This window comes from Passer domesticus, chromosome 4, assembly GCF_036417665.1.
Source record: "Passer domesticus isolate bPasDom1 chromosome 4, bPasDom1.hap1, whole genome shotgun sequence".
Taxonomy (NCBI): Eukaryota; Metazoa; Chordata; class Aves; order Passeriformes; family Passeridae; genus Passer; species Passer domesticus.
Genome location: NC_087477.1, coordinates 1145272 through 1172534, shown reverse-complemented (window position 1 = coordinate 1172534; position 27263 = coordinate 1145272). Strand labels below are relative to the sequence as shown.

The following is a 27263-nucleotide window of genomic DNA, read 5'->3' as shown; positions in this document are numbered from 1 at the left end:
GCTGTAGCTCAGGCTCTGCAAATATCCATTCTCCAGCAGTGAGTGCAGACTGGAAATGCAGAACTTGGTGTTAAGCCCAAGGCTTTTTGGGATATCTGTCCAAATTTCCAGTGTAGGATGTCCTGGATTGCCCACAGCTTTCAAATGACCCCTGAAGTTTGCTGTAAGCAGTGCCAAGGCTTTTTTTAGCAATACTCACACTTCTAAATTCCCAGTTACAAGTGGGGGGTAACTAGTTTAGCAATATAAGCTATATGGAGGTAGGAATTGATGGTTTTCCCCTTATTCTCTGTTGTTTCCTGCCATCTGACAGACTTATAAAATTACAGCTCTGCCCATATATTCAAAAACATATCTAGTAATATAATGACTTACCTAATAATCAAAAAGTCCTTTCTATTGCCTGAGAGATGTAATGAAATGTTCTGACGGGTGGGGGTGGAACAGTATGAAATCTCCAAACTGACAGCAAGCATGGTATTAGTTCCCATAAGACAGAACAGCACAGATGTGCACAGAACAGCACATCACCCTGCACACACACTAAGGAGAAATGAAGGTTTAAGGTGCGGTTCTCAGCTCTTCTCCCTAAAGAGCAGGTACTTGTTCCCTGAAATCCCTGTCCCTCTGTTCCCCAGTTTACTCTGGCACACCACACAGTATTTCACAGCTGAAACTCAAAGCAGCTCTGTCCTGGCTGTGCACAGATCTTGAGGTGCACTGACAGCTTCACCCTCAGGCACCGGAATTGCCAAAAACCTGAAGTTTTTTTCTCTCCCGTCCCATCACATTTCTGCTGGTAATTATTTTATTTCTTTTCCCTTCTGACCTTCCCCACAGCCATGCCTGGCTCCATGCTGTGTGTACCAGTGTTCTTTTCCAGCCAGGCCACCTCTCATCTCCCTCTGCCCTCACGCCTCACCTAGGTCAGCCGAAGCCCAAGCTTTAGGTCAGATCTAAGCCCCGGCTTATCTGTTGCTCCACTGCAAAAACAAGACAAGAACTGTGTGGGAAGTGGATTCGTAAAGAATTCTCAAAACCTGGCAGAAAGCTCACACAGTCTTGTACATCTCTGTGCAAACACTGAGTTAAGGTGTGATGACTTAGGAAGGCCATATTTCAATAATTAAAATACTTATAAACACTTTTCAGCCTATTAGCTTTTACCACACAATGCCACTATTACTTCTAACACCAATCACCTATATTTTTACCCCAGGTGATCCTACTACAATCCATCTTTCACAGTTCTAATTCTCTAAAGTATCTGGTCTTTTCACAAGGGCATATTTTGAAACTTATTAAACTTATGGAACTTATTAGAAGTTATTTCTTGTTCAGTCTCTCTCTCAACAATGTCATCTCTATTCTAGAGCCTTCCTAAACCAACACATCTTATCTCAGTGTTTACATACAGATGTACAAGACTATGTGAACTTTCTATCAGGTTTTGGGAATTCCTTACAAATCCATTTCCCACAGAACTGCACCTTGAGTGTGGGATTCCAGGCACTTCTCATAGCTGTCTCACCAAAACTGGCTGTCTGGGCTTAAAAAAACACCAGTTTATTGGTTCTGACTGGAAAATGGGTGATATTTTGAAAAAATGTTAACTCTGGCTTTCTCTAAAACATTGTTTGTGTTGGATTTTCCTTTATTTTGCAGTTTTCTTTAGCTTTTATAGTTTTGCATGGCCAAAAAAAAAAAAGAGGAATTATCTCAGATGGCTGCTCTGACCCTGAATGGGAGAGCAAGTCATTTTTTCTATAATATGTATTTCATGAAGCTCCTCTCCTGACCCATATTATTCAGTTATTCATTAAAGCTAAAGGATTGTGTATGCTTTTTCTTTGTTGTTGTTTGGGTGGTTTTTTTTAAGAAAAAACCCAAATATTTTATACATTATAATCAAAATTTAATTTAATTTTATTTATAATTAAAACCATGTCTTAAACTGAAAGGAAAGTTGGTGCCTGAAAAAAACAGTTCAAAATATGTTTTGCTATAGAACCTCTTTACAACAGCAGTGTTGACTTGTAAGAAATTATATGTGTAATCAACAACAAACCTTTTGTGTACATCTTACAATGCAAAAAAACCCCACTTACAGAGATCCACAGATGAAGCTATTAGGAAGCATGGATGCAGATGTTGTATTGAACAGCCTTGCACAAATAAAAGGAAGTAAGGGATACAAGAAGCTTCAAGTACTCACTGTGAATAAATTGCATCTAGAAAGACTTGCCACTGGGTAACACAAATCCATATGACATAACTATAAAGAGAGATGAACCTTTTCTTTGGGATCTTCCCATGTCTCTCGTTTAACCTTTCAGTTAAAGATGTTTTAAGCTTGAGCAGCTGTCAATGCAACATTAATATGTGAAAGAAATAGAATGAAACATTCCAGACTTCCTGCAGAGGCAGTAATTTGCTGGCTGTTCCCTCTCAGGCTTTCATGGTCCGGTGCCCAGGTGTCCTGTCCTGGAGCTCCCTGCCACGCTCACCGAGGGCTGCATTTCCACTGAGCTTTATCTCAGCCTGATAAAATTGTAATTCTTGATGAGGTTCAGCCAGGCATGCCCTAGGAACTGCAGAAAAGGTTGGGGAAGAGTCAGGGAAAGGCAAAGACAGGCAACACTTCTGTACATTGGTCATAGGACAACTCTTTCATTTCAAGGGAGTTGTTCTGATACAGCCCTGCTTAGCACTGAACAGAGGGTGATTAATGTTTAATTGGTTACAATGCACCTTTTCTAGCAATTAGTGAACACCTCCCCCAGTGATTGAGACCATCTCAGGGTCTGAGACTGGGTTTCCATCACCACCCCAGCACCTGTCTGCTTGTTGCAGCTTGGTTTGGAAAATCACCCACATGAAGAAATGTCCTTCTCTTTGCCAGCTGGGCTCCAGAGGGTTTAACCAACCACTAATAGGACCCCTCATCTGCTGAGTTTTTACTCATTCATGGTCCTGCCCCCCACCACAAACAAAGCACATATGGAAACCTCTACTGGGATTACTCCACTTGTGTCGCTCAAAAGGCACTGACAGTTCCAGTGCCTCAAACAGTGTCCCATACCGTGTTTCCACGCAGGGAAAAGCTAATAATTATAGCAGTGACTCTTTCTGTGACTTGGTAATATGTACAGGGTGTATGATCCATTTCTCTAAAAGAGAAAAAAAAGTACTTTTATATGGCAGCATTGGCAGTGAAACTGATTTTTAACAAGTACTTCAGGGATTCCAGATGTCACTTGACAAGTTGAGCAAAAGTGCTAGCTCTTCCATCAGTCTGTAACAAGTAATCATGTAACAGTTGCAAGATTATTCAAATGGCTCTAAGATTACTTTTGCAGCCAATTTCAGTCCATGGAATTGTGGAAATAGTCCCCCAGGCATGTGAGAACTTTTGTGGTTGTTATCTGTCTGGAGGAATATATAAAGAAATTACAGCCCATCTATAAGTAGTATTGATTAGAAATATCTCTGTGGGAGAAAAAATAACCGCCACAAAAAAAAACACCTCCAAACCAAAACTATTGCATCTAAAAACCTGGCTGGGTTTGGTTTGGTTTGGTTTTTGGGTTTTTTTCGCAACTGTACTGCCGGGGTCGGCTGTTACTTGTCTCTGCCCCAGCACGGGAAAAAGTGGTTCTGGGCAGGCCGCGCTCTCGAAGAAGGAGTCTGGACTCTTGCTTTTAGGTCTTCAGTCGAGTTTATTATTTCTTATCTACAAAGATTTTCTGTCTGTCCAGCCGAGGTCTGATCAGCAAGACAGCCAAAGGCACTCTCCCCCGCCCACGAGGCGGTTGTCTCTTTTATAATGAAAATTATGTATTAGATATTTACCTTTACTTCCCAATACTTTCTGCCCTTGTTGGCAAGTGTACTCTTTCTATGAACCAATCCACACATGCCAACATCATTCTGAACATGGATGCCAAGGAGAAGAAAGAAGAAGGACAGGGCACGCCCAAATTCCTCCATCTTGGGACTCCTGATCCATGCACAGAATTCTAGACCCCCCTGTACAACACATAAAACCCCCCTGTACAGTGCATTCTAACTTAAGTTCTAACAAGTGAATAACATCCCCTCACCATTCAGACCTGAAATTCTCTCATCTCCTCACCTTCAGGTGTCATTTCTTTAAAAGGATCAAAGTCAAGCCACCAGGTACTTTTGACAACATTCCAGGGCCTCCGAGCCCCCCAAGGGTTGTCTCGGTAGCTCTGGACATCCGGAGTGATGTACTGAGTTCCCACATCTCCCCCTTCTGTTTGCACCAAAAGCACCCTCTTTACAACTCGACTCATGACACCCCGCACACACAAAAGAATACATGGAATTACAATCAAGAGGACTATGAGAATCACCAAAATTTGAAACCCTATCTTTAAAAATTCTTTTCCCAAAGGTGAAAGATCAAAAAACTTTGCCATGTCCTCAATCCAAGATCCAGTGATCTTGCCAAGTTTCTTTACACTCTCCTCTATTTTTTCGATATTTTCATGAATTGACCTGGAATGGTCAGAGAGATTAATACAGCACATTCCTTCAAATTCTTTGCATCCATGGCCGTGAGCGAGCAAAAGATAATCGATTGCTGCTCTGTTTTGCAGAGTTGCCTGTCTTACACTGTTCATGTCTTGCAACATGTCACTCAGTGCAAGAGAGACTGATTGAGCATGCTTGTTCAGCCAACAACCCATACGATCCAATTGAGTCAAAGCAACCCCTGATGCTACCTGAGGTGAGAAAATTGCTGTCGCAATTCTCCTTGCCTTGCTCCAAGTGTAAACCCTGTCATCACAATTCTCATCGAAATGCTGTAAAGATCTTTTATCTTTATGTTTTTGTTCCCTCTGCATCTTTAAATCTGGTGTCAGCATTGAAATTCTTCCAATGCTGCATGGACCTCCCTTGGCATTCGCAGGAATACCATGCCAAATCCTGTCTCCACAAATCAAAAAGAATCCCCTTGGCAGTTGCACTGGGACTTGGAGTGACCCTTTGTCTGTCACCATGGTGTTGTTGCACCAGGCTGACGCATTTCTGTAGAATTCATGACTGGGAGTGACATCAATAGTTTTGTTTGGCTTTGCTGTACCTGAAATTTCAAATTTCATGCATACATTCATTGTCATGGACCTGAAAATCTCCAATTCCTGAGGTTCGGAAGAAGCCACAGGAAGAGAATGTGTCCAAGCACACCATTCATTCACAGGATCTTTAACAACCTGTGAGATCTCGATTGCAGTGTGTCCTGGAATTGGCCATTCATTCACTGGCAATCCAGTCATGTATGCTGAAAATGGCCTCCCTGGTCTGGAGTGCGTCAGGCAAATGCTATCTAAATCTGCTGCCTGGGCTAAAACTTCCCAAACATTTTTTTCTGGCGGATTGACTGGTAAATTTGCTTTGTTGTTCAAAACCATTGGCAATGACACAAAACACATGAACATTGCAAAGTTCATCACCCCACCTTTGTGACTAAATATCACCATTTTCCACCCAAGATTTTTCAGAAAACCCCCAAAGTCTTTTATTCTTCTGTTTCTTCTAGATTATTGCTTGTAGTTTGAGTCTCCTCCTCCGTCTGAGTACTTGCCTCTCTGTTTCTGGGATCTGTGTTCTTTTGTTCTTGCGTTCGAAACGGCTTCACGTGTCGTGCCGACACCCACTTCGGACCTTGCTCTGTGGAAACACAAGCGAAACCCTTGCCCCAAGTGATTAGTTTGAAAGGACCTTCTATCTGTCCTGATTCTGGGTTTCTGACCAAAACTAAAGGATTCTCCCTTAGTCTTGCCTGTGAACTGTTTGAGAAATGTCTCAGGATTGGAGGATTGGGTTCTGAAGATGAACTATTTAGGAAATTCAACACATACAATGCTTTATTTAATTTCATGTGTGGCGTCGCCTCTGGCTCCCCCCTCCTCTGTCTATCTAGAAGGGATTTTAAGGTATGGTGTGTTCTTTCAATGATTGCTTGACCTGTGGGTGTGTGTGGAATACCAAAGGTATGTCTGACACTCCATTTTTTCAAACATTTGTCAAGCACCCTGCCTGTATAAGTTGGACCATTATCTGTTTTTATTTCCTGAGGCACACCCAATGACGCAAATGCTTGTAGAAAGTGTCGACAAGCATGGTCTGCTGTTTCCCCTGCATGTGCTGAAGCAAAGACTGTTCCCGAAAATGTATCAACTGAAACGTGAACATTTTTGAGCCTCCCAAATGAGGGATATTTCGTGACATCTGTTTGCCATAACTGAAGACTTTCCAGTCCTCGTGGATTGACCGCTCCTGTTGAGGCTGGCGGCTGTACAAGTTGACAATCAGGACAAGCATTGATGATCTCTCTCGCTTGAGTTTTTGTGAGACGAAAAGATTCCATCAATGCATGTGCATTCTGATGAAAAAAACTATGACTCAATTTTGCCTGCTCAAAAATGTCTGGGAGTGTCTGTGAAATGGGCATTGTCAACCTGTCTGCTCGAGCATTCCCCTCTGCTAAGAATCCTGGATGTGTTGTTTGAGCTCTGATGTGTGTGATAAAATATTCATGTTCCCTATTTTCTAACAAAGTTTTCGTGCTCACCAAATATGAATACAATATTTCATTGTTGGCCTCTTTCAAGAGTGAACCTTCCAAGCGTCTGACTACCCCCGCGACATATGCGGAATCCGTAATCAAATTGAGAGGTTGTTCAAACAATTGAAATGCTCGAGTGACTGCTGCCAATTCCACAATTTGTGGAGAACCCTGAATCATCCTCACATCCGAATCCCATTTCCCTGTCTGAGTTCATCCATGTGATCACTGACTTGTGTGTCTTCCCTGAGCCATCAGTGAATACTGTGATCCCGTCCAGAGGTTCGTCACTTATTCTTGGCTTTGCTCTAACATATTTGTGACTGCAGCACTCTGTGTTGTGGAAAATTAATTGTGCAAGCTCCTGGGAAAGCTAACAATGCAATTATTAAGTCTTTTGATTTCTCCATCGCCCATTTAAAATAATCTTTTTTCAATGGTAAATGAATGATTGAAAATTCTCGTCCTGCCATTGTCAGCAACCTTGTTCTCCCCTTGATGATGATTTGCGCCATCATTTCTAGATCTGTAAGAATTGTTTTTGAAGGCCTGTATGGTAGAAAAATCCATTCTATAATTATCAAAGAATCTCTTTGGGATGAATCCCATTGAAAGATCAAGCCGTGGAACTGTGTTTTCTCTCCCAGCACTGCCAACTCAAAAGGCAATGATTCAACGAACCGATGTGCTTGACGCTTTTGAATGGCATCTGTGATTTTTTCCAATTCCTTTTTTGCCTCTTGCGTGAGTGTCCTGGGAGATCGAATGTCTGTGTCCCCTCTCAAAAGATTGAGCAACGCTGGAATGTCGTTGTTCGTGATCCCTAGAATTGGTCTCATCCAGTTGATTTCTCCCAAAAGTTGCTGCAAATCATGCAGATTGTTGACTTTTGTGCTGATCTCCATCTTTTGGGGTTTTATCGTTCTCTCTGAGATTTTCCACCCTAAATATGTCCAAGGTGCAATCTCCTGAATTTTTGAAACACTGATTTCCAAACCTGCCTTTTGCACCTCTGTGATCACACAGTCACGAGCTTTTTGCAGCTCCTGTTGTGTTGACGCTGCAATGAGCAAACCGTCCATATAATGAATAATCTTCACCTGCGGGAATTTCTTCCGTGCCGGTGACAAAGCTCCTGCCACGTACCATTGACAAATTGTTGGCGAGTTTTTCAGACCTTGTGGAAGTACCACCCAATGGTATCGTTGCAACGGTGCTTCCTTGTTGATACTTGGAACGGAAAAGGCAAGTCTTGGTGCATCATCTGGATGAAGTGGAATGCTGAAAAAACAATCCTTGAGATCGATGATCACGAGTTGCCAATCTCTGGGAATCATCGAAACCGATGGAAGTCCCAACTGAAGAGGTCCCATGTCCTCAATGACTTCATTGATCTTTCTGAGATCATGCAACAGCCTCCATTTACCTGATAGTTTCTTCTTGATGACGAACACTGGAGAATTCCAAGGGCTATTTGTTGGTTTGATGTGTCCCTTCTCCAATTGTTGTTGGACCAGGTTCTTCAGCGCACTCAACTTTTCTCGTTCAAGGGGCCACTGATCCACCCAAACCGGATCATTTGTTTTCCAAGTCAGTTTCAGTGTGGCGAGTGCCGCAGTGACCCCAATTAAAAATCCATCTCGATCTTCGTCCCCCACTGAGCCAACAAATCTCTTCCCCAAACTGTGATTGGCTTTTGCACAACAAATGGACGAATGATCGCTGTTTTGTTTCCCGGTCCTGTGACAACAATAGAATTCTCACTCTGCAGACATAGAGAAGCTCCCCCTATGCCTGAGAGAGATCCCAGAGGCACAATCAAATTCCAATCACGGGGCCAAAAGATGTACGATATTACTGTGACATCTGCTCCCGTGTCAAGCATTCCTCTGACCACTATTGTTCTGTCCCCACAAGTCAACTGACATGTGAGTGTGGGTCGATCTCGACCTATGTGTTTGATCCACGTGGCATGAATTTCAACATTCTCCCTCAGAGGATGCCCTTCCTCATCAAAGATTGACAGAACCTGCCCAATGGCATGTGGTGGCAATGCGAAAGCTCTCGCAACTTGAGTGTTTTCCACCACGATCAACGGTGGACGGAGGGCTTTTGCTAGAACTGTTAATTCTGTATTTCTGTCTGCTGATATAACTGATGGATAAACAATGAGTCCCAGGATACTACTTCTGTCCTGCCCTACTATTAAAAAATCTTGTTTTTTGTCCGAACGTCCATGGACACCTGTTGGTATCTCCGCATGACTTTCATCCAAGAAACACACTAATTTGGAAGCTGCCAATGTGCACTGCGTTCCTGGTGGAAGAAGGTCTGGGTCGCTGGAGAGTCTGCTGAGGACTTTGCTGAGGGTGTCTGCTTGATGCTCTCCGATGACTGTCCTGCCTGCTCTTGTGTCATCGCCATCACTTGTGTCGTCGCGCGCTGGCGATTTGTGTGCGCGCTCTTTTTCCTGTTTCCCAGGTGGTAAAGGATTTCCTTCCACATCCGTCTGAGAATAACATTCTTTCACAGAGTGTCTTCCTCTTCCGCATCGTGCGCAAAGTGGTTTTTGCGGTTTTTGCATCTGCACTTGTGCGTGCGCTTGTGGGCAATTCTTCTTAAAATGTTCAAATGCTCCACACTTGTAGCACTGTCCTCCTGGTGGATTGTTTTTCTTTTGAATGGTTGCAAGAATTTCATTCTGCTGTTGAAATATTTTGTCCAGCATCTCTTCTTCTGATTGTTTTCCCGAGTGTTCTCTCAGCTGGTTTTCCCACTCTCCTCTCAATTTATCTCTCACGATCGACGCAACATGCTGAGGCGTTCCCACCTTGCTGCATGCTTCCACCATCTCTGCCAAGGATGGCCGTCCTGGCATTGCAGTGATGACCCGTTGACAATCCGGGTTGGCATTGCCGAATGCGAGACTCTCCAAAAGTGGTCGCTTCGCAGCTTCGATGGTCACCTGTCGATCCACCGCTTGCGTGAGTCGATCTATGAATGATGAATATGGTTCTGTGGGACTTTGCCTGATGGTTGAAAATGGGACATCTGGAACTCCTGCTGGAGCGATCTGCAAGATCGCTTTCTGCGCCGCTTCCTTGATGTCATTCAACACTCGCCTTGGAAGACGTACCGCTTGTTCTGCTGGATTGTCATCTGGAGGATCTCCTGCCAACTGTGCTTCAGTGAGGTTCGTGTTTGGCCCGCCTTGATAATTTTTCTTCAACTCTGTGAGATATCTTCGCCATCTTCTTTCCCAGATGAGATTCTGCGTGTCTGTGAGAATCATTGACACAAGGCTTCGAATATCAAATGGTGTCAGGTCATACATGTTAAATGTCCCCCTCAGGAGCTGTTTAGACTATGGTGAATCCAGTCCATTGCGTTGAACAGCTCTCGCTAAGTCTTTGATCACATCGTGATTCAACCTTTCCCACCTTGGATTCTGCCCCTGCGCATCATATGTCACTGGCATTTCAGATCTCCTGATCCTTGCAGCAAAGCTTCTTCTGTCAGTTCTTTTTGACCTGTTTCCAATCCACCATTTTCATTGGTTGTTCCTCTTCTTCCTGTAGAAATTCTTTTGGCAATTGCATGCACAGTGGAGTCTTCGATGTCAACAGTGATTGTTTTTCAAACAGTCTTTGACTCGAGGTCTTTGGCCTCGCTCCTGGACTTAAATAAGGAATTTGAAATTCTTGTGTCTGCATCCTTTTCATCGCATCAAATGATGGCACATATCCTTTTCTTGCTTCTGCTGCTGAAAACATCCATGCCGGAATTCCTTCTGATGCTGCGATTCGTATCACGTCTTCTTCTTGCCCTTGATCCTCGTATAATGTATCTTTATGTTCTAACTGTGGTACTGTTTTCTTTGATGTTGCCTTCCCTTTATATGTCGTTGGAAAAAACTGCTGCATTGTTGCAGTCCTGCCACGAGATAACGTTGTGGCTCTGCCCTGCATTTCGGTCATCCCCCCACTGGGTTGCCTGGACAGCTGCGATGACGTCACGAGCTCGATCGGCTCCTCAGCCATATCGATTGGCTGCAGCAGTTGTGTTTGTGGAACCCGAGCCTGCACGGATTTTGGCTGAGCCAGCAATGGAGGTTGAACACCTGAGCACCGCCCTGAGATGGGAGAGGTATGAACCACAGGAGTTGGGATCGAGGAAACTGGAACCGGAGAAGGGGTGGAGCCCCGGGACACGGAGCCCCGAGATCGGCCCCTCCTCGCCCGAGACGTCACCGAGGATCGGACCCGCCCCCGACCGCGCTCCGTCCGCATTTTCCGCGTGTGCGCTTTTTCAGGAATGCTTCCCGTCTCCCCTGGGCTGACGTCACTGTCTCCATCCCGCTCCCCTTCTGATGTCTCCTCCCCAGTGTCTGTCCCCGACTCCTCCCTCTCTGACGCTGTGTCCACACCCCATCCCCGTGTGTGCGATCCCTGCTTCGCCCGTGCCCGTATTTGCTCCGCGATGCGAGCTGACCGCCGCGGTTCTGTTTCCGGGTCCTGCGTCACCGCCGTGCGTCCCCTACATCTACTTACAGGTGCTGCTCGGAATTCCGTGGCTGCTTCGAGCTTGTTGCCCGCGTCTGACGTGGACGCTGTGATTTGGGAGCCCTTCCCGGATGTCCCGCGTGTCTCGCCCCCCGCGTGCATCTTTGGCACGGCGCCTGCCAAGGCTGCCACCCCCGGTGTGGGTCCCCCAAAACCCATGCCAAAACTCGTGTTCCCCACCGCTTCCGCGCCCCCCCCCGCCAGTCACGACCACCGCCGTCGCCGCCGCGCAGCCGCGCGCGCCGCGAGAAAGCGTTTCCCCATCCCCCTTCGATCCCCCTCGGACCCCCCTTCCCGATTCTTCCGCCTCCCCCGCCCCTTCGTCCCCCGAGACTCGAAATTCAGGAACAATCGTCCCCGACCCCTCGATCTCGCTGGGTGAAGATCTCAGCTCTTCTGGGGTTGGGATTGTATTCACGTCTGAATCAGAGCCTGAACCCCCTTCAGTTTCTGGGGTTTCAGGGCGTTTTGGAGGTCTCTTGGGACTTTGGGATGACGGGGCTGAAAGCAGTGCCTTTTCCCCTTGCTCCTCTCCCTCGGGAGCTGTCCCCCCCGGGCCAATTGGAACCAGAGCCAATCTCTGCACTGAGCCATGCTCTTTTTTCCCCGCCCTTGTGGGAGTTGTGGAACCTAATTCCCTGGCTGATCTCCGACACTTTGCAGAGACAGCCTCTAACATAATTCTCGCTGGAGATAACAGCTTGAAAGCCGTCTCTTCCCTTCTGGCAGCTAAAAAATATAAATGCCTGTTAACTTCTTGCCAACAGCCTAACTCAAACAACACATGTGTTTCTGCAAATGGATAATTATATCTGACCCATAATAATAACTCTTTGAGCTCCTTTCTAGAAACCCCCTCTGCGTACGCTTCTGTCACGCCTTGTAAGGCTGACAAGGTTTCTATTTGTGCCTGTGTGAGTGTGTTCCCCATGTTTCTTAATTTTGACCTCACCGAATTTGTGTCGTCAGAGCAGTCTGGAGGCTCCCGGTTCCCGTCCAGCAGGTCACAGGAGATGGATTCGGAGGCGCCTTTCCGATTCCGATCCGGGCTGTTCTGATACGAGGTTTCTTCGGGAGAAGTGGAGTGCGGTGTTCTCTCTTTGGCTGCTGCTTCTTCGGACTCTTCTGGCTGCCTTCCCAAGGAGTTATCAGTGCTCTCCTGGGAACGAGTCCAGCTCCGGGAACTGCCCGCCTGGGAGCTGCCCGCTCGGGTGCTGCCCACCTGGGTGTTCTCTCTGCAGCTCACTCTTCGGCTCTCCGCTCAAGCTGTCCTTTTCGCTTTTCGTGCCCACCTTCGGGTCCCCCTTCGTGCCCACCTTCGGGCCCCCCTTCGTGCCCACCCAGGGACGCCAGATGCCGGGTTCGGCTGTTGCTTGTCTCTGCCCCAGCACGGGAAAAAGTGGTTCTGGGTAGGCCGCGCTCTCGAAGAAGGCGTCTGGACTCTTGCCTTTAGGTCTTCAGTCGAGTTTATTATTTCTTATCTACAAAGATTTTCTGTCTGTCCAGCCGAGGTCTGATCAGCAAGACAGCCAAAGGCACTCTCTCCCGCCCACGAGGCGGTTGTCTCTTTTATAATGAAAACTACGTATTAGATATTTACCTTTAATTCCCAATACTTTCTGCCCTTGTTGGCAAGTGTACTCTTTCTATGAACCAATCCACACATGCCAACATCATTCTGAACATGGATGCCAAGGAGAAGAAAGAAGAAGGACAGGGCACGCCCAAATTCCTCCATCTTGGGACTCCTGATCCATGCACAGAATTCTAGACCCCCCTGTACAACACATAAAACCCCCCTGTACAGTGCATTCTAACTTAAGTTCTAACAAGTGAATAACATCCCCTCACCATTCAGACCCGAAATTCTCTCATCTCCTCACCTTCAGGTGTCATTTCTTTAAAAGGATCAAAGTCAAGCCACCAGGTACTTTTGGCAACATTCCAGGGCCTCCGAGCCCCCCAAGGGTTGTCTCGGTAGCTCTGGACATCCGGAGTGATGTACTGAGTTCCCACACTGTACTTATTTAAATTATGTCAACTTTACTTAGAAGTAAACCTTTGCTCTGTGCAGCCTGCCTTAACACAGCATCAGGCCCTGTCTCCTCATGAATGGATGATAAATGAAAGAAATTGGTGAGAAAGTGTCAAACCTGTTTCTCACCTTCTCCATTTCACTTAGGGGCATAAACTCTTTGGGATAGATTTCGGTGCTCTTCTGCTTCTCTTTTCTATTTCTGAATGCAGAGATTTCAAAATATTTTTTTTTTCTCAGAGGAAAAAAAGGCTTTATGTGCCATAAAGCCTGAAAATGGTGCCTTCCCTGGCATCTCAGGATGTCAAACAACAAATCCCCAGAGCTCCTCTTTTCACACAAAAACAGCGTAGAAAAGACAAAAAACTCCACCTTTTTGTGTCTTCTGATGGTGTCAACTAACAGAGCTACAGAGCCTCCTGCTAGCTGAGGGCCAAGCCCTCTGTGGGCAGGGTGAGAGCAGGAGCTAAGAGCAAATATTTGCAGGCAGGAAAAGCCACCAAGGCCTTAAGAAGGGTTGTCTTTTGTTTAAATGGTGGATTTTTTAAGCTGTCCAAAAGTGAAAAAATGCACATTTATTGTAAATGCAGGGCCACTGACAAGGGAAGGAATGATGAGGAGGACTCCTTATCAGAAGGCTAATTTATTACTTTGATACTATTTTATATTAAAGAATACCATACCATACTAAAGAGTACAGAAAGGATACTTACTGAATGCTAAAAAGATAATAATGAAAACTCATGGCTCTTTCCTGAATCCCGACACAGCTTGGCACTGATGGGCCAAAGAGTCAGAACAACTCACACCAGAATCCAGCCAGGCAATCACCTGTGGTAAACAATCTCCAAACACATTCCACACGTGAGCACAGCACAGGAGAAGCCAATGAGGTAAGAATTGTTTTTCTTTTTTTCTGAGGCCTCTCGCTGCCTTTCAGCTCCCCAGGAGAAAATCCTGGGCGAAGGAATCCCGTTCAGAGCATGAGAATGCCACAGGCATTCATTCAGGGCACAAGAATATGGACAGAGGTGACACAAGTGCCCTTGGAGGGCTGCAGCTGGCTCCTGGGTTTGGGGACACCTGGGTGTGAAGCTCCAGTATGTCCCAGTCTGAAATAAACATAGAGTTTATCAAAAGTCCCACCATTCCACAATGATCGTTTGCAACCTGAAGCCCAAAGACTGCTTCCTAGTTTTTTTCTGACTATTTAAAACATCTTGGAGGGGTGGAGGGATGGCAGCCATCCAAATTATTTTCATTTTAGCGTGACTGTCAAATGAACATAGGTCCACTCGTGACACAAAGTGTTTAAGGGTGGAAAAATGAGAATGGAAGGATTGCATGGTTGCTGAACAAGCTGCTTGGTTTTATTTTTTATGACAGAAACTCTAAAAGTGCTTGAAAACCAAATTTTTCCAAAGTTAGAAGTGTTCACATGTGTAAGAATTGTCATTAATGGAGGAGTCCTTTTAGAAAAAGTTATTGTAGTTCTGAAACTACAACCCTCAGAGCTCAAAATTTCATTAGGTGTCTGAAATCTTATTTCAGTTCTAGAACACACTTAAGCTTGAAAATCAAATTTCTCCTATAATCTAGTTCTCTGTCTTTCCACAGCAATTAAAATAATTACACTCTGTCAAGCTACATCTTTTCACCCTGATTAAAGACAGAGCTGTATGGAGCAAACACATCAACTTGTCTGTTGGCAGGTGAAAGAAGAATGCAGAGCATGTCTGAAACCATACTGATAACTTCACATTGAGTATTACACAGGCTAAGAATTCATCCTGTATGCTTCTTCTAGAAAATAAACACTTTATTAAGAAAATTATTTATTCTGTATATCCTTAAACCCAGATAGTTTTACTTATAAATCAAAGCTAATGGTTTGGATCCTGTCTCAAAATTAATTACTGGTGCATTCTCTTAAACCTGGTTGTATTTGCAAGTAAGTACCTAAAATCAAAGATGAAAAAAAATCTTTGATCATTAAAAGCATATACAGTTATGTTTAAGTTATTAGTGCAGATGATTTGGCTGTTTACAACATAATTACTGATTCGACTATAAAAAAAAGAACTGCAAATTGTTTCATGCCAATTAACAGTAAATAAATTATTCCACTGTGCATAAATTTTTTGCTGTTGAAAACTAGCACATAACTTTTTATGGTGCTCTCAAAACAGGTCTAATGCAATGCAAATAACACCCAGAAACCCCCCTGCCTGCTGGGGAGGGGGAGGAAGGCATTTGTCACAAGGAGAACAAGAAATGGAGCTGCACCAAAACCTGCTCAGAGACTAACAATTGCAAATAATATGAGCAGTGAAACATTGCAAAACTGCACAGTATTACAATGCAGCAACAGAGATAAAAGAGAATGAGAACTATTATACAGTGAAAAAAACCCCAGAAAATGGTGGCATTTTAAAATTTCTATTAAATTTTAAAATTTTATTTAAATTAAAAACAAAAAAAATGAGAATAATAGTTAAGGAACACTCACTAGCAATAATTATTTTTGATTATTAAAATGTAAGAAATACTATTTTAGAAAGATCAGGAAATATTTAATTGAAGTGTGAAATCAGTGCCATCCAAACACCTCAACTGAGTTTCACCAAGAGCTACCTTTGATTTGCAGGCAATTGGAAAATACATGGGTTTATTTCTCAGTCTCTCTTCAATGACAAGCTGATACTCACAAGCTGTCATCCCAAACAAGCAACTACTTCTGAAAGAATACTTCCCCATATTTTAACCATTTTCATCACTGACATTAAGTATAAAGGTTGTTCTTTGTTTGCCACATTGATCTTGGAACAGAAAGATCAGGACACTTCCTTAACCTTGATTAAATAATTTTTGCATTCCTGTCATAAATTCAGGCCTGTAATTTCAAAATTCAGAGCAGCTATTTAGGAAAAAAAAGAAAGAAAAAAATAAAGCAACACCCTGAATATTGCTCCAAGTGTCAGTGAAAGGGAAGACAAAAATATTAGGATGTAGCAAAAAAAGGAACCAGCTTTATGTATGATGCCAGTGATGAAGATGGCTGAACTTTTCTTGGGATGACACACAGATTTCTGAGCTACCAGTTTCAAAGACAGAACAGAGGCAGTGAGATTAAAAAAATGGTGTTAACAAATACTCAATTCGTGGTGAGTTTGGGGCTATTTTAAGCATAGCAGAAGGGAAATGCTGAGATATATGTAAGAATTGCATATTGTAGAGCATCTATACTTCTATATAAATTTTACTACAACACAAGAAGAAGAGGGTATTCACAAATATTTAAATGCAACAGATTTAAATGTATGAAGACATTCTTACAAAACTTTTCATTAACCTTTGGAACTTGTTGCCATGTGGTATCGCTGGGTCAAGAGTGCAGCAGGATTTAGAAAGAGAGGACATTTTTATGTACAATCAGAAGTTCCCTCGTTACATTAGAGAGCATAAAGTGCTTTTACAGAGGACACAAAGTGCAATGCTTGGGGCCATGAGGCAGACAGTAACTCAGCGGTGAGGAGGGCTGTTTTCAGCTGGCAGCTTGCTCTGTCCTGGCCCCTGCAGACTCCTTGGAGCTGCTGCCGTGCTGTGGCTGCAGTCAGGGGCAGGTGAGGCTGCTGCCAGCCCATCGTGGCATCACAGCTCTGCCTGCTTCATCTCTGCTCCTACTGCTGCCCTCGGTTTTGTTCATTTATTCCTTTGCAGCGCTGCTTTGCTAGCTGTTTGTGTTACAGGCAAAGCCAGCCTGGCAATCCTGTGTACGCTTTGCTCAGTAAAGAGAAATGGCTGTGATTTCCTGTGCAACACATCTGCTGAATGCTCCTCTTTTTGAGGCAGACAAGCTGCTAATCCAAGGCAGATGTTGCAGCATTTGTTTCACTCTTCGCCAAAGAAGCCAGCAGATCTCCTTTCAGGGAAATGCTTTCAATTCAACTCACTCTTCTATTAATTCTTGGTAACCGATTGTAAGAACTGTGTTAGTAAAATTGATATTTCAGAGCTGCCCTGCAAGGGATATTTTTAACACGCAGCAGCACAGCCCCTGTCTCTTGTCACTCATGTCATGCTGTCACCGTGTGTACCTTCAGACACAGGCAGGCTGCTGCTAATGAGCTCACCACTCCATGTTCCTCTAACATGGAGTTCACTACTAATGAGAAAAATCCCCAGACTGTACTCACACTCTAAATCAACTTGGCAAGATTGATCAAAATATTCATTAAAACAGTTTGTTCTTCAGCTCAGCCTGAGCCCTGCAGGCATAACTCTCCTGCTTCTGGGAGGGTTGGTGTGTGTGTCTGTGTGCACACATGTGAGTGTGTGAAATTAAAACAAGGGGCTTGCTTTTCCTCCTCACAGTGTTCAAGCAGCACTTTCAGAAGGGAAAAAAAGAAATGAAAAAGAATAGCTGAATTGTCATTACTCTTTCCTCCTTGAAAAGTGCCCAGGAGTCCAGAGAGGCTAACAAAAATATTCTGCACTCCTCTTCTCATGTGCCTGTCATCAGGAGGCCTGAGAATGACCAAAATGAAGAAGCAAATTGTCGTCAAAAGGGCATCAAGCAAAATAAGAAATGGAGATCTGTCAGAGAAAGAGAGACATCACTGGCCACACAACCCTGGGAATTTAATGTATCTTCTGCCTGTCATCTGCATGCTAAATTTCCATGTCCTCTTTCAACAGAATTTCCTCTTGCTTTGTCAGCCTTGAGAAGTATAGGTTAGCTCACACTGTCTCCTTTTTCACATGCATTTCAAGATAAAATACAGCCCAGAGAGCCAGGAGTGACAGTAACTGACTAATGCTCAGTGAGCTGGACTCTGCTCAGAAGGCTCTAGACAGAAAACCAGAGCAGCACAAATTGCAGGGAGAGATGAGCAGGGGATAGATTTAAAAATCTCAGCTATGATGTTATCTATCCCCCCAAAGGGACAAGAATAATTCTTGTTGGTACCAGTTTGAAAGCCAGACACCTTGACTAGTCATATATTATATACTTCTGGTTCATTTCAGCAATAGAGACGGTTGCTCTTGGTCATCTGACTTCACTATTCATTGCCTAGACATCAGGAGCTTTTTCCAAAGGACTGAGAGAAAACTTAAACCAGACATGGTTTTAAAATCCATCATGTGGTACTGTTCACAACATTGCAAACCCCTTTAGTTTAAAATGTTAATGAATTCCCAACAGCCCATTTCTTAGATCTATTATGTGCTATAAAATGAGCTCCTATGTTCCAAGAAGACTGCAGTGGGGTTCTGAATCAATCACTCAGAAACTCCAGAGCAAGCTGCACAGGCAGTGTCCTGCTGAGCTGGAGCAGCAGCTGCTGGTGGGGCTCCTGCAGTGGGGCATCAGGAGGCACTCTGCCTTGGCTCAGAGCACAGAGCCTCAGCAGCTCAAACTGCAGCAGGCAGAAGGATTCCTCCAAAAACTGCCAGTGGCACACAAAGGCTGTGATCCAGATGTCGTTATGTCATTTCCACAGCTTTGTATTCCAAAGGTGCCAAATTGAAAGTGGCTGCACAACTGACTGGGACATGGACAGCTCTTTCACCATGTGCACTGTGGTATGAGATTTTCTTCCCATTTAAACACTGCTGGCTGTTCAGAAACCTTTGCTGTGGCCTGCCTGCATGCTGAGCACCCCGAGTTCCCAGAGCAGTGTACCAGCAGCCAGCGAGGCTCCAGGCAGCAGGTGCCCATCCAGGCTGGTTGAGTCTGCCTGGAGGAGCAAGAGCTCCTGCAGTGCAAACGCTCACAAATGAAACCACTGCTTCAATGCAATTATGCCAGCCTTCTTCACAAGAGCAGTCCAGGCTCTGCCAATGCAGAAAGCTGTTTCTTTTTCCTTTAACACAGAAAATAATGCTACTACAAAGAAAAAAAAAGAAAAAAAAAGAAAAAAGAAAAAAAACAAACCTGTAATCATATTGTCCAGACAGGTTCTCTGGAGATCAGGTGCTATTAATAAATGCTCATTTACAAGAATATTATCTGCCATAGAAAGTGAGGACCAGCTCTTATCACTTTCCTTTCACAGTGCAAGATGCTGCTTCTAATGTGCTTCCTGCTTGCCCACTTTTATCTGGCTGGTGAGGTTTATTTCTCTTGACAGAAGCTGTCCCCAGGCATCTATTTCCACAAATGGAGGGAAAAGCAGATACTGGAACTGCTTGACTCTGTTCTGTGGATAGACTCTACTGAAGACCGTTGAAATTTTCATTAAAAGAGAAGTTTTAGGGAGCCCAAATACTAACATACTTTTAAAATATTTTTTGTCTATTTATGCAAGACAATAGCTTTTAGGAATGAGTTAGAATTTTGTTTATTCAGTTATTGAAACTATTTCTGCTATAATTTTAAGTCAAAAGTTTAAAAAAATTTAAAAATTCAAAACACGGTGTTGTCTAATAATAGAATATTGTCTACTAATTCAAAACATAGTGTTTCTAAAGGTGTGTGTCTCAAGTAGGTTTTGTGAAGATTTTGTTTTCTGCACTGGATTAAAAACTGAGTAGATAGCAGAGAAAATTAAGCACACAGTTCCTCCTTTCCCTTCTTTGATCTTAATAGGCTGATTCATTCATTTTAAAATCATGCAGGGAAAATATTAATGAAAGTCATCTATTCAGAAGAGTGAGATCTTTGATTTACAAGAGACTTCTGAATCACTCCATATTCCTTGTATATCTTGTTTTAAGTTGTCATGTTTCTTTTTCTGTAGCTTTGAAGCATCTCAGACATTTTCATCATCAGCTGGAGATCACTTTGCTTAGCACAGTTTTTTATTCATACATTTTTTCCCTCAGAATCTTAGGCAGTAGGTAGAGAAGGAGGCAGAGAAGTTTGGTTCAGTGGCAGAAAATGCCTTGGCTTACTCTCTTGTGATATTCTCTCTGATTTTGCCCCTCACTTCCCACCAGTGCCAGAGTGTTCTAGGAGAGCTGCCACAGCCCATGGCTGAAGGGAAATGTCTCACCTCCTCCCGAAAGGAAGGAAGGGCGCCCAAGGGCGCTGGGGCGGCATCGCCGGCTTTTGGCTCCGCCTGGCCCGGCCCCGGCCCCGGCCCCGGCTCCTCCCGGGGCGCTCGGAGGACACAGGCGGTGCGGCCGCTCCCGCCGCCTCCGCTGCGGCTTGCCCGGCCCGAGCTCCGCCGCTCGGCAGCGCGGCCCCCGGCCCCGAGCCTCCCGTGTCGCGTTCCAAAGAGCGAACGCCGGGGGATGGCCGGGCCGGGGCGGGTGAGGGGCGCTCGGGGGCCGTTGCTGGCCCCGGGCCGAGCGCTGACAGCCGCGTCCCGCCCGCAGGGAAGGCGCAGGAGGCCCTGCAGGAGCGCTACCGCCTGGGTTCCCTGCTGGGGCGCGGCGGATTCGGCAGCGTCTGGTCGGCAACGCGGCTCTCGGACGGCGCCCCGGTGAGCGGCGGGGCCGGCGGCGGGCGGAGGAGGAGGGGGCGGAGGAGGAGGAGGAGGAGGAGGAGGAGGAGGAGGAGGAGGAGGAGGAGGAGGAGGAGGAGGAGGAGGAGGAGGAGGAGGAGGAGGAGGAGGAGGAGGAGGAGGAGGAGGATGGGGCTGGGCAGGGCGGGCGGCGAGCTCAGCCCGCTGCTCCCCTTGGCTTGCAGGTCGCCATCAAAAGGGTGCCACGGAACCGCATCCAGCACTGGAGCGAGCTGGTGAGTGAGCCGGGACAGCGGGAGAAGCCGGGCCGTGCCGGGCGGGGATGAGCCGAGCCCCGGCATGGTGGAAGCTGCCAGGACGTCTCGAGGGGGAGCGGGCGTGGGGCCAGCGCAGGGCGCAGAGCATCCCGGGCTGGCTGAGGGGTTGCCCAGCCCTGGCCCGGCATCAGCCCCACTGATGGCATCGTGCTCCTCCCACAGCCCGACGGCACCAGCGCTCCCCTGGAGGTTGTGCTGCAGGACAAGGTGTCCACTGGCTTCCCCGGTGTCATCCAGCTGCTGGAGTGGCTTGAGCTCCCCAGTGACATTGTGATGGTGCTGGAGCGGCCAGAGCAGTCTCAGGACCTCCTGCATTTCATTCAAGCACGGGGGTTCCTGCGCGAGGAGGTGGCGCGGCCGCTGTTCCGCCAGGTGCTGGAGGCCGTGCGGCACTGCACCAGCTGCGGGGTCCTCCACAGGGATATCAAACCAGAGAACATCCTGGTTGACCTGGCCACCGGGCAGGCCAAATTGATTGACTTTGGCTGTGGCACCTACCTGCAAGAGACAGCCTACACTCACTTTGCAGGTGAGCCTACACAGGGCTGTGCTCCCGCTCCTGGCATCTCATGGCCCAACATGTCACAGCCCAAGCTGGGTGTGGCAGCGGGGATTCTCCCTTTTGCTGCCACTCAGGGGACTGAATCTGCAGCTGAGTTGCTTTAGAGCAGGGCTGGGTGGGGAGCCATCTTCCAGCCCCGCTGGCAGGCTTTGCCCACCACTCTGCCCAGGACTGGGGCTGGGCTAGGGCAGCCAGCCTGACAAAAACAGCCATTGGTGGGGGTAGCAGAGAGGGAGGCCAGAACCTGTGCCCCAGCCAGTTTGGTGTGCAGGCAAGAGGAAGGTTTTGGACTGTTCCACTGGCCCTGTTTGTCTTGGCTTTATAATATGTTTGGGGCAATGCAGGCAGGGAGAATGAGGGCATGGTTTTTCCCCATCACGCAGTGGGTTTTTCCTTTGCGTGTCATGGTCAGGCCTAGCCAGGGCTTCCACTGCCCTCTTCCAACACCAGTGGCTTCTTTTCCAACCCAGAGTTTGTACACCAGTCCCAGGTGCTGGTGAGAGGACAGTGGTCACCCTGTGTGCCACTGATGCAGCCCCTGCATGCCCAGGGATGCTGGGGCCAGGCTCTGGGAGAAGCAGCATCCCCCTGATGAACTCCATCTGTATTCCACAGGAACACCATCATACAGCCCCCCAGAATGGACCCGCTTTGGCTGGTACTATGGCGAGCCAGCTACCATCTGGTCCCTGGGCATCCTGCTGCACCAGATGGTCTGTGGGAAGATGCCTTTCAGGAGGGGCTGGAACTTCAGCTGGGGCCAGCTCTCGCTGCCACAACGGCTCTCTCCAGGTGGATCCTCTTCTCTGGGCATGGGTGCAATACCAGTGCTGGGAGACAGCAGCGGGCTCGGGAGCATCCCGCTCTGGCAGCTGCTGAGGAGGTGGCACATGTCCTGCTCTCCCCCAAAACCAAGAATTGATGGGAAAGTTCAGGCCCAGCTCTGAGCACATCCAGCATGGCCTGGGCAGGGAATAGTGGAGCAAAGCAGACAGGAGCCTTCTCCAGCTGACGGGCAGTTTCTGGTTTCTCTCCCCAGAGTGCCAAAATCTGATCGGGTGGTGTTTATCTATGCACTCCTTGGACAGACCCTCATTAGAAGAGGTGTTCTGTCATCCTTGGATGCAGGATATTCATCTGCCCTAGAAGAAGAGAGAGAGCCAGAGGCACACTTTGATCCAGGGCCCTGGTAAGTTACAGCTGCACACATGCCTTGGCAATGAGAAGCAAAGGAACCCAGCCCGTGTCACTGCACCAGGGTCATGGGATGGGAACATGCAGCCCTTGTGCTGGAGCTGAGCTGCTCTGCCCAGCCCTGGTGGCTGCCATCCAAGCAGGTTTTGCTTGTCCTGGTTCCCTGACAGCTGGGGCCCTGGGCAGAGCTCTGACAGCCTGGTCTGATCCTAGGGAAGGAGAAGGAGCTCCCAGAGAAGCTGTACCAGGTGGGGCTGCTGCTGCTGGAGACAGCGAGGATGACATCAAGGATGACAACCTCTTCCTCAACCTGGCCACCAGCAGTTGAAGGTGATGCACTTTGATTGTGGCACCTTCTTCAAAGCCAAACTCCACAGGGAATTTGCAGATGAGTCCACATGTGGGGAAATACTCCCAGATTTGGGCATTGCCCAGCCTGGCTGGGAAGCAAAGGTTCCCCCTTGGCTGGGGCAGATGCAACTAATTCTTCAGTCGGCTTTTTGGCAGGGCTGGTGGAATGGGCTGGGGTGGGTACAAAATGGGAGTGGGCTCCTGGCCCTGCCAACAGCCCCCAGCACCCACCGTGCCCTGGGCTGGGGCTGGGGCTGGGGCAGCCAGCCCGACACAAACAAACCCCCGTGGTGGGAGCAGGGGTGGGACTCCAGAACCTGTGCTGGGGCTGCTTTGCTGTGCAGGCAAGGAAGGGCTTGGGCTGCTCCACTGCCCTTGTTTTGCTTTGGGATCACCGTTATTTTGGGGGGACAATGCAGGGGGAAGGGAGAAAGTGTGGACTTCCCTCACCCATGGGTGTGTTTTTCCCTGGCATGCAGGGGTTGGGCCTTCCTCAAGGCCCTGACAGAGCTAAGAGTTTTGACCTTTCTTCTTCTTTTCCCTTTTTGTCTCTAACCTCTTTTCAATAATTTGTCGTTTGTTTTCCTAGAGGAAGCATTCTGGTTAGTCCAGTCTGGATTGGGAAGTGCTTGGAGCAGCTGTGGCATGGATGGGCCGTGCCCTTGGAGCAGGCTGAGGACATCGTTTGGGACCAGCTTTTCTTCCAGCCGTGGATGGCATGAGGTGGGTGCCTGTCTGCTTGGCAGGGTGGGATCAGAGCTTTTGGGAGATGGCAGCGAGCACAGGAGCATCCTGCTCTGGGCAGCTGCTGAGGGCTGCATGTGCCATGGCTGGCTGCAGGCTGGGCACATGTCCTGCCCTCCTGCCCTGCTCCCAAAGGCAGCACTGATGGGCAGCTCTGGGCACAGCTCTGGGCACAGCCAGCATGGCCTGGGCACCGTGGGCAGCTGGGACAAGGGGACAGGAGCCTTCAGCTGACGAGCAGTTTCTGCTTTCTCTCCTTGCAGCCAGGCTCTGCAGGTGCTGAGGCTGCTCTGGGCTCTGCCAGGGCTCTGTTGCGCTCAGCCCTGGGCACAGCTGGGCTGGCTCTGCCCTCACGTTGCTCTGACAGCTTTGCATCAGATGAGCCTGTTCTGAGCACAGCACCTGAGCTTTCTGATTTGGCAGGTGAGTGAGACTCTCCTGTGGGCCCAGAGATTGCAGCTGGGGACACACATCCAATTGGCAAGGACCCAAACTCTCCACAGTCCCAGCTGAACGCCTGGATGTCCACAGGATGTTTCATCTGTCCCACTCTTCATTCCTTTTTGACTTTTTCCTCATCCTCTAGAAGTGCCACGAGTGGGCCAAACGTGGCAAGTGGGCCGTGTTCCTGAGGCAGTGCAGTCTGGAGCTGCTGGATGGAGAATTGCCCTGCTGCACTTCCAAACCAGAGCAAAGAGCTGTAAGTGGGACTTTGTGTCTTTAAGAAATCCCTGACAGTTTCAAAGGGAATGTGCAGCTCATTAACAGAGGGAGAAGGAAGGTCATCTTCTAAAGGATTTGGGGTGTGACACAGTTTTTATTCCCAGTCCTCCTTGGAGCTGGAAAGGCACACAGCAAATTTCCTCTTGCTTTGACCACAATTTAAAATAACGATATCGGGAACAAAGCCCAAAATCTTTTAAAAGGCTGCTGAGGTCAGTAAGATGGATCCATGCCATCAGCACATTCACAAAGCAAATAACTGAGATCTCTTTTTAAATAGATCCTTTACGTCTTAATGCAAAGTTACAGAAGTTTTTTCACTAACACTTGGATTTTATTTTTATCTTGTAGAATTTTACCAATCTTTTTTTTTCTTTCTCTTTTTTTTCTTTTAAATAGAAAACATGTCCTGTAAAAGAAGTGTCCTTTTCTCCTGGTTCCCATGTGGAGCACCTCCGTTCCTGCTGGCTGAGCTGCTCAGGCAGAGCCCAGCAGCTCCTGGCCCTGCAGGGCTGAGGCTTTTTCCCGTTGCTGGGCACAGACTGATGGAGCAGCACTGCTGAACATTGGGGCACACCCAGAGGGACCAGGAGCAGCTGCCTTTGGCCACCTGAGGCTCCAAGGCCCAAACTCTGAGCAGCCAGGGCTGGAAGAGACTCGCAGGCTCCCTGGTGGCTGTGCTGCCCCACTTGTGTCCAGCCCAGCTTTGCTTGGGGCAGAGGGAGAACAAGGGGCAGCTCCGTCCCAGCCCAGCCCAGGGACCCCTCCAGCCCCAGGGCTTGGGGCACTGTCAGCACCTGCTGCTCCAGCCACCGCTCCTGCTGGCCCTGACAGCAACACCCAAACTGGGGCTGATCCCGAGGGAGCAGCAGCAGGGCCTGGATCTGATCCCTGACTCTGGGGCAGGGCTGGACAAATGACCCCACAGCAGCAGCAGCACATGGAGCTGACTTTCATCACAGCCCCTGCCCCTCTTCCCTGGCGTGTGCAGCGGTTTCACAGCAGCCTGAGGCACCTGGGAGCCCCAGTGCCAGCAGGGACTTGAGATGGCAGCCCTGGGCTCCTGGAGGTCATGCAAGGAACGGAGCTGGAGACTCCCTGTCCATGGGGAGCTTCCAGATGGAAAAGGCTGCTGTGTCCAGGCAGCTCCAAGGCCACAGCAAGGAGGGTCTCAACCACTGGATCAGTGCCAGTCCTACAGTCCTGGGAAGCAGCCACTGAGCCTGGGAGAACAGAGGGCACAGCAAGAGGGACAAAGCCAAGCAAGGTCAGAGACTGGAGAGAGCCAGAGCCGGGAGCAGGAACAGCTGCTCCATTGCACTCTTGCAAAAAGCTCTTGGCTGGTTCAAAGCACTGAAAGGCATGAAGGACAGAGAGGAGGCCACACCAAACAATGCTCCTGTTTCCACACCCTCTCCTCTCTGTCCCAGAAGAAATTGCATGGACTGTACTCATCTCTCCGAGTCATCTCGTTCAGCATGAGCAGCTTAGCACCAGGAGCTGAAGGAGCTGCCACCATAGGCCACAGGAGCTGGGCAAGGGGGAACTTTTAGAGCAAAGTAATGCTGCTCAAATAGACCTAGCTGAATGCAGCAGATATAATAATGGAATCACAGCATCCTTTCTGTTGGAAAAGACCTCTGAGCTCATCCAGTCCAGCCGGTCACCCAGCAGTGCCAAGCCCAGCACTAAACCCTGTCCCTGAAGTGCCAAGGCCTGAACAGCAGGCCCTGAGCCAAAGGTGACTTCTGGATGAGCCTTCCAACCAAAGGTTATCTCTGTATGTGCTCACTGATGAAATATGCATGGTCATTAGCACTGTGATAGATGTAGCCACTCCTTAGTGACACATGTATTGATCTTTTTGTATTTGCAAGCCAGACAGGGCCATGAAATCTGACATCTGGCCTTGTTTGGGGATGAATGGTCAAAGTCAAACCTCCCTTGGTTCCTCCTTGAGCCCTGGCCAGGCTTTGGGAGGGATCCCAGAGGAGGATGAAACCAGATGTTCCCACACTAGAAGTGCTGTCAGTTTGTTCATCCAGCACTGTCAGAGCTGGGCCCTCTCACAGCGAGGTTGGAGCCTCACCTGTGGCTGGAGGCACCTGCAGGAATTCCCAGTGTCCAGGAGTGGCTCTGCAGCCCTTGGCTGGGACAGCTTCCCCCGCTGCTGTGTGGATCTGGGGGATGGTGAAGTCTGAGGGTAAATGATGCTGGATCTTTCTTATTCACTGCTGCAATCTTTGGTGGGGATGATTGGGTGCATTGCTGAGCTGCACCTTTTGTGATCCTTTGCTGCTTTGAGCTGCAGTAAATGACACTGATTCCTTCAGTTGCAGTCTGTGTCTTTGAGGCTGACCCTGCCCACTGGTTAAACAAAACTGGCAGAGTCTGGCCAGATCACAGCAAAATGTCACTTGTTAAATGTAAATGTGAGGAATCAGTGGCATCAGAAATTCCCAGATGGGAAGCCCTTCCCTGGAGTTGGCTGGCTCTGGAGTGGGCTGAGGTCGCAGCACTGTGTGAGCAGTGGGGCAGTTGGTTAAAAGAAGCTGAACCCCTGGATGTCTTAAAAGTTATCAAAAAATTGCATATGGGAAAGGAAAAGAACTTGTGGGTTTGGGCAGACAAAGATGAATTTGTTAACCGTACATTGAAAACAGCACCTTCAGAAGGAACGATTATTGTTGGAATGCTCCCACATGGAGCAACAGAAGAAGGTTTTAATCTTGAGCTCCCATGCATTTGTGCAAGTGAAATATTAA

General features: G+C 47.5%; 3 long non-coding RNA genes across 5 annotated transcripts in view; 2 read left to right on the top strand and 1 right to left on the bottom strand.

The window, feature by feature from the left end:
• Nucleotides 1-15321, top strand: part of LOC135298351 (uncharacterized) — a 28998-nt gene extending 13677 nt beyond the window's left edge. The window contains exons 2-3 of the long non-coding RNA XR_010360340.1: nt 13966-14088; nt 14813-15321. This is a non-coding gene — a long non-coding RNA (uncharacterized LOC135298351). The remainder of the gene's footprint in view (nt 1-13965; nt 14089-14812) is intronic.
• Nucleotides 1894-26680, bottom strand: LOC135298352 (uncharacterized). The gene is made up of 2 exons (XR_010360341.1): nt 26588-26680; nt 1894-2591 (listed from the first exon to the last, which is right to left on the bottom strand). It is a non-coding gene; the product is annotated as an uncharacterized LOC135298352 (long non-coding RNA).
• On the top strand, nt 21327-25149 carry LOC135299879 (uncharacterized). 3 transcript variants are annotated; one of them, XR_010361722.1, is made up of 6 exons: nt 21327-21453; nt 22526-22675; nt 22894-23010; nt 23621-23754; nt 24362-24475; nt 24898-25149. It is a non-coding gene; the product is annotated as an uncharacterized LOC135299879 (long non-coding RNA). The 3 variants fall into 3 exon arrangements; XR_010361723.1 differs by lacking the exon at nt 21327-21453 and adding an exon at nt 22148-22278; XR_010361721.1 differs by lacking the exon at nt 21327-21453 and having other exon boundaries at nt 22361-22675.
• Nucleotides 26681-27263: the final 583 nt, after the last annotated feature.